The following is an 8,580-nucleotide window of genomic DNA, read 5'->3' on the forward strand; positions in this document are numbered from 1 at the left end:
CTGGATCACTATAATATCACTATGATAACACTACATACACTGGATCACTATAATATCACTATGATAACACTACAGACACTGGATCACTATAATATCTCTATGATAACACTACAGACACTGGATCACTATAATATCACTATGATAACACTACAGACACTGGATCAATATAAAATCACTATGATAACACTACAGACACTGGATCACTATAATGTCACTATGATAACACTACAGACACTGGATCACTATAATATCACTATGATAACACTACATACACTGGATCACTATAATGTCACTATGATAACACAACAGACACTGGATCACTATAATATCTCTATGATAACACTACATACACTGGATCACTATAATATCACTATGAAAACACAACAGACACTGGATCACTATAATATCTCTATGATAACACGACAGACACTGGATCACTATAATATTACTATGATAACACTACAGACACGGGATCACTATAATATCACTATGATAACACTACAGACACTGGATCACTATAATATCACTATGATAACACAACAGACACTGGATCACTATAATATCACTATGATAACACGACAGACACTGGATCACTATAATATTACTATGATAACACTACAGACACTGGATCACTGTAATATTACTATGATAACACAACAGACACTGGGTCACTATAATATCACTATGATAACACTGCAGGCACCGGATCACTATAATATCACTATGATAACACTACAGACACTGGATCACTATAATATCACTATGATAACACTACAGACACTGGATCACTATAATATTACTATGATAACACAACAGACACTGGATCACTATAATATCACTATTATAACACTACAGACACTGGATCACTATAATATCACTATGATAACACTACAGACACTGGATCACTATAATATCTCTATGATAACACTACAGAGACTGGATCACTATAATATCACTATGATAACACTACAGACACTGGATCACTATAATATTACTATGATAACACTACAGAGACTGGATCACTATAATATCACTATGATAACACAACAGACACTGGATCACTATAATATCACTATGATAACACTACAGACACGGAATCACTATAATATTACTATGATAACACTACAGACACGGGATCACTATAATATCACTATGATAACACTACAGACACTGGATCACTATAATATCACTATGATAACACTACAGACACTGGATCACTATAATATTACTATGATAACACAACAGACACTGGATCACTATAATATTACTATGATAACACTACAGACACTGGATCACTATAATATCACTATGATAACACTACAGACACTGGATCACTATAATATCTCTATGATAACACTACAGAGACTGGATCACTATAATATCACTATGATAACACAACAAACACTGGATCACTATAATATCACTATGATAACACTACAGACACTGGATCACTATAATATCACTATGATAACACAACAGACACTGGATCACTATAATATTACTATGATAACACTACAGACACTGGATCACTATAATATCTCTATGATAACACTACAGACACTGGATCACTATAATATCACTATGATAACACTACAGACACAGGATCACTATAATATCACTATGATAACACTACAGACACTGGATCACTAAAATATCACTATGATAACACAACAAACACTGGATCACTATAATATCACTATGATAACACTACCGACACTGGATCATTATAATATCACTATGATAACACAACAGACACCGGATCACTATAATATCACTATGATAACACTACAGACACTGGATCACTATAATATCACTATGATAACACAACAGACACTGGATCACTACAATATCACTATGATAACACTACAGACACTGGATCATTATAATATCACTATGATAACACTACAGACACTGGATCACTATAATATCACTATGATAACACTACAGAGACTGGATCACTATAATATCACTATGATAACACTACAGACACTGGATCACTATAATATCACTATGATAACACTACAGACACTGGATCAATATAATATCACTATGATAACACTACAGACACTAGATCACTATAATATCACTATGATAACACTACAGACACTGGATCACTATAATATCACTATGATAACACTACAGACACTGGATCACTATAATATCTCTATGATAACACTACAGAGACTGGATCACTATAATATTACTATGATAACACTACAGACACTGGATCACTATAATATCCCTATGATAACACTACAGACACTGGATCACTAAAATATCACTATGATAACACTACAGACACTGGATCACTATAATATCACTATGATAACACTACAGACACTGGATCATTATAATATCACTATGATAACACTACAGACACTGGATCACTATAATATCTCTATGATAACACTACAGACACTGGATCACTATAATATCACTATGATAACACTACAGAGACTGGATCACTATAATATTACTATGATAACACAACAGACACTGGATCACTATAATATCACTATGATAACACTACATACACTGGATCACTATAATGTCACTATGATAACACAACAGACACTGGATCACTATAATATCTCTATGATAACACTACAGACACTGGATCACTATAATATCACTATGATAACACAACAGACACTGGATCACTATAATATCACTATGATAACACTACAGACACTGAATCACTATAATATCACTATGATAACACTACAGACACTGGATCACTATAATATCACTATGATAACACTACAGACACTGGATCACTATAATATCACTATAATAACACTACAGACACGGGATCACTATAATATCACTATGATAACACTACAGACACTGGATCACTATAATATCACTATGATAACACAACAGACACTGGATCACTATAATATCACTATGATAACACAACAGACACTGGATCACTATAATATCACTATGGTAACACAACAGACACTGGATCACTATAATATCACTATGATAACACAACAGACACTGGATCACTATAATATCACTATGATAACACTACAGACACGGGATCACTATAATATCACTATGATAGCACTACAGACACGGAATCACTATAATATCACTATGATAACACTACAGAGACTGGATCACTATAATATCACTATGATAACACTACAGACACTGGATCACTATAATATCACTATGATAACACTACAGACACTGGATCACCATAATATCACTATGATAACACAACAGACACTGGATCACTATAATATCACTATGATAACACTACAGACACGGGATCACTATAATATCTCTATGATAACACTACAGACAGACACAGACACTGGATCACTATAATATCACTATGATAACACTACAGACACGGGATCACTATAATATCACTATGATAACACAACAGACACTGGATCACTATAATATCACTATGATAACACTACAGAGACTGGATCACTATAATATCACTATGATAACACTACAGACACTGGATCACTATAATATCACTATGATAACACTACAGAGACTGGATCACTATAATATCACTATGATAACACTACAGACACTGGATCACTATAATATCACTATGATAACACTACAGACACTGGATCACTATAATATCTCTATGATAACACTACAGAGACTGGATCACTATAATATCTCTATGATAACACTACAGACACTGGATCACTATAATATCACTATGATAACACTACAGACACTGGATCACTATAATATCACTATGATAACACTACAGACACTGGATCACTATAATATCACTATGATAACACTACAGACACTGGATCACTATAATATCACTATGATAACACTACAGAGACTGGATCACTATAATATCACTATGATAACACTACAGACACTGGATCACTATAATATCACTATGATAACACTACAGACACTGGATCACTATAATATCACTATGATAACACTACAGACACTGGATCACTATAATATCACTATGATAACACTACATACACTGGATCACTATAATGTCACTATGATAACACAACAGACACTGGATCACTATAATATCTCTATGATAACACTACAGACACTGGATCACTATAATATCACTATGATAACACAACAGACACTGGATCACTATAATATCTCTATGATAACACGACAGACACTGGATCACTATAATATTACTATGATAACACTACAGACACTGGATCACTATAATATCACTATGATAACAATACAGACACTGGATCACTATAATATCACTATGATAACACTACAGACACTGGATCACTATAATATTACTATGATAACACAACAGACACCGGATCACTATAATATCACTATGATAACACTACAGACACTGGATCACTATAATATCACTATGATAACACTACAGAGACTGGATCACTATAATATCACTATGATAACACTACAGACACTGGATCACTATAATATCACTATGATAACACTACAGACACTGGATCACTATAATATCACTATGATAACACTACATACACTGGATCACTATAATGTCACTATGATAACACAACAGACACTGGATCACTATAATATCTCTATGATAACACTACAGACACTGGATCACTATAATATCACTATGATAACACAACAGACACTGGATCACTATAATATCTCTATGATAACACGACAGACACTGGATCACTATAATATTACTATGATAACACTACAGACACTGGATCACTATAATATCACTATGATAACAATACAGACACTGGATCACTATAATATCACTATGATAACACTACAGACACTGGATCACTATAATATTACTATGATAACACTACAGACACTGGATCACTATAATATCACTATGATAACACTACAGACACTGGATCACTGTCACGATTCGGCTTCCAGGTAGTGGATCCTCTGTGCCAGAGAGGGATTGGCGTGGACCGTGCTAGTGGACCGGTTCTAAGCCACTACTGGTTTTCACCAGAGCCCGCCGCAAAGCGGGATGGTCTTGCTGCGGCGGTAGTGACCAGGTCGTATCCACTAGCAACGGCTCACCTCTCTGGCTGCTGAAGATAGGCGCGGTACAAGGGAGTAGGCAGAAGCAAGGTCAGACGTAGCAGAAGGTCGGGGGCAGGCGGCAAGGTTCGTAGTCAGGATGGGTAGCAGAAGTTCAGGTACACAGGCTTTGGACACACTAAACGCTTTCACTGGCACAAGGCAACAAGATCCGGCAAGGGAGTGCAAGGGAGGAGACTAGATATAGGCAGGGAACAGGTGGGAACCAATAAAGCTAATTGGGCCAGGCACCAATCATTGGTGCACTGGCCCTTTAAGTCTCAGAGAGCTGGCGCGCGCGCGCCCTAGAGAGCGGAGCCGCGCGCGCCAGCACATGACAGCAGGGGACCGGGACGGGTAAGTGACCTGGGATGCGACTCGCGAGCGGGCGCGTCCCGCTGTGCGAATCGCATCCCCAACGGCCAAGACAGTGCAGCGCTCCCGGTCAGCGGGACTGACCGGGGCGCTGCAGGGAGAAAGACGCCGTGAGCGCTCCGGGGAGGAGCGGGGACCCGGAGCGCTAGGCGTAACAGTACCCCCCCCCTTAGGTCTCCCCTTCTCTTTGTCCGGTAACTGCCTCCCCTGGGATGAGGACACCTGGAAAGAATGGAGGGTTTCCTCAACGGCAGGCAGTACAGCAGGAGTGGGAATGGGGAGGGAGGGCAGAGGGCGAGGCCTGGCACGGGGCAGTGTGACACCAGGACGGGGGCCATGGGGAGGCACAGAGGCTTGCCTGATGGGACTGGGAGGGGGGGAGAGGCACTTCCTGTGGCAGGCAGAGTCCCAGTTCCTGATCTCCCCGGTGGTCCAATCAATGGTGGGGGAATGAAGCCGGAGCCAAGGCAGACCGAGGAGGACCTCAGAGGTACAGTTGGGGAGAATGAAGAACTCAATCCTTTCGTGGTGGGGTCCGATAGACATCAGGAGGGGTTCTGTGCGGTAACGCACGGTGCAGTCCAATCTGGCTCCGTTGACCGCGGAAATGTAGAGCGGTTTGACGAGACGGGTCACCGGGATGCTGAATCTATTAACAAAGGACTCCAACATAAAATTCCCGGAGGCACCAGAGTCCAAGCAGGCCACGGCTGAGATGGAGGAGTTGGCTGTAGGGGAAATCCGCACGGGCACCGTGAGACGTGGAGAAGAAGACTTAGAAGCAAAAGATGCCACACCCACGTGAGCTGGGTGCGTGCGTGCGTTTCCCAGGCGTGGAGGACGGATAGGGCAATCCACCAAGAAATGCTCAGTACTGGCACAATACAGACAGAGATTTTCTTCTCTACGGCGATTCCTCTCTTCCTGGGTCAGGCGAGACCGATCCACTTGCATGGCCTCCTCGGCGGGAGGCCCAGGCGAAGACTGCAAAGGATGCTGTGGGAGAGGAGCCCAGAGATCTAAGTCTTTTTCCTGGCGGAGCTCTTGGTGTCGCTCAGAAAAACGCATGTCAATGCGGGTAGCCAAATGGATGAGTTCTTGGAGGTTGGCAGGAATCTCTCGTGCGGCCAGCACATCCTTGATGCGACTGGATAGGCCTTTTTTAAAGGTCGCGCAGAGAGCCTCATTATTCCAGGATAGTTCAGAAGCAAAAGTACGGAATTGTATGGCGTACTCGCCAACGGAAGAATTACCCTGGACCAGGTTCAGCAAGGCAGTCTCAGCAGAAGAGGCTCGGGCAGGTTCCTCAAAGACACTTCGGACTTCAGCAAAGAAGGACTGGACTGTGGCTGTGGCAGGATCATTGCGGTCCCAGAGCGGTGTGGCCCAAGACAAGGCCTTTCCTGAAAGAAGACTTACTACGAACGCCACCTTAGACCGTTCTGTAGGAAACAAGTCTGACAACATCTCCATATGCAGGGAACACTGAGACAAAAATCCACGGCAGAGTCTGGAGTCCCCATCAAATTTGTCCGGCAGGGACAAGCGGAGGTTAGGAGCGGCCACTCGCTGCGGAGGAGGTGCAGGAGCTGGCGGAGGAGATGGTTGCTGCTGTAGCAGAGGCAGAATTTGCTGTAACATGGCGGTCAACTGCGACAGCTGCTGTCCTTGTTGGGCAATCTGCTGCGATTGCTGAGCGACCACCGTGGGAAGATCAGCGAGACTTGGCAGCGGCACCTCAGCGGGATCCATGGCCGGATCTACTGTCACGATTCGGCTTCCAGGTAGTGGATCCTCTGTGCCAGAGAGGGATTGGCGTGGACCGTGCTAGTGGACCGGTTCTAAGCCACTACTGGTTTTCACCAGAGCCCGCCGCAAAGCGGGATGGTCTTGCTGCGGCGGTAGTGACCAGGTCGTATCCACTAGCAACGGCTCACCTCTCTGGCTGCTGAAGATAGGCGCGGTACAAGGGAGTAGGCAGAAGCAAGGTCAGACGTAGCAGAAGGTCGGGGGCAGGCGGCAAGGTTCGTAGTCAGGATGGGTAGCAGAAGTTCAGGTACACAGGCTTTGGACACACTAAACGCTTTCACTGGCACAAGGCAACAAGATCCGGCAAGGGAGTGCAAGGGAGGAGACTAGATATAGGCAGGGAACAGGTGGGAACCAATAAAGCTAATTGGGCCAGGCACCAATCATTGGTGCACTGGCCCTTTAAGTCTCAGAGAGCTGGCGCGCGCGCGCCCTAGAGAGCGGAGCCGCGCGCGCCAGCACATGACAGCAGGGGACCGGGACGGGTAAGTGACCTGGGATGCGACTCGCGAGCGGGCGCGTCCCGCTGTGCGAATCGCATCCCCAACGGCCAAGACAGTGCAGCGCTCCCGGTCAGCGGGACTGACCGGGGCGCTGCAGGGAGAAAGACGCCGTGAGCGCTCCGGGGAGGAGCGGGGACCCGGAGCGCTAGGCGTAACAATCACTATAATATCACTATGATAACACTACAGACACTGGATCACTAAAATATCACTATGATAACACTACAGACACTGGATCACTATAATATCACTATGATAACACTACATACACTGGATCACTATAATATCACTATGATAACACAACAGACACTGGATCACTATAATATCACTATGATAACACTACAGACACGGGATCACTATAATATCACTATGATAGCACTACAGACACGGAATCACTATAATATCACTATGATAACACTACAGAGACTGGATCACTATAATATCACTATGATAACACTACAGACACTGGATCACTATAATATCACTATGATAACACTACAGACACTGGATCACCATAATATCACTATGATAACACAACAGACACTGGATCACTATAATATCACTATGATAACACTACAGACACGGGATCACTATAATATCTCTATGATAACACTACAGACAGACACAGACACTGGATCACTATAATATCACTATGATAACACTACAGACACGGGATCACTATAATATCACTATGATAACACAACAGACACTGGATCACTATAATATCACTATGATAACACTACAGAGACTGGATCACTATAATATCACTATGATAACACTACAGACACTGGATCACTATAATATCACTATGATAACACTACAGAGACTGGATCACTATAATATCACTATGATAACACTACAGACA

This window comes from Hyla sarda, unplaced genomic scaffold (assembly GCF_029499605.1).
Source record: "Hyla sarda isolate aHylSar1 unplaced genomic scaffold, aHylSar1.hap1 scaffold_339, whole genome shotgun sequence".
Lineage (NCBI taxonomy): Eukaryota > Metazoa > Chordata > Amphibia > Anura > Hylidae > Hyla > Hyla sarda.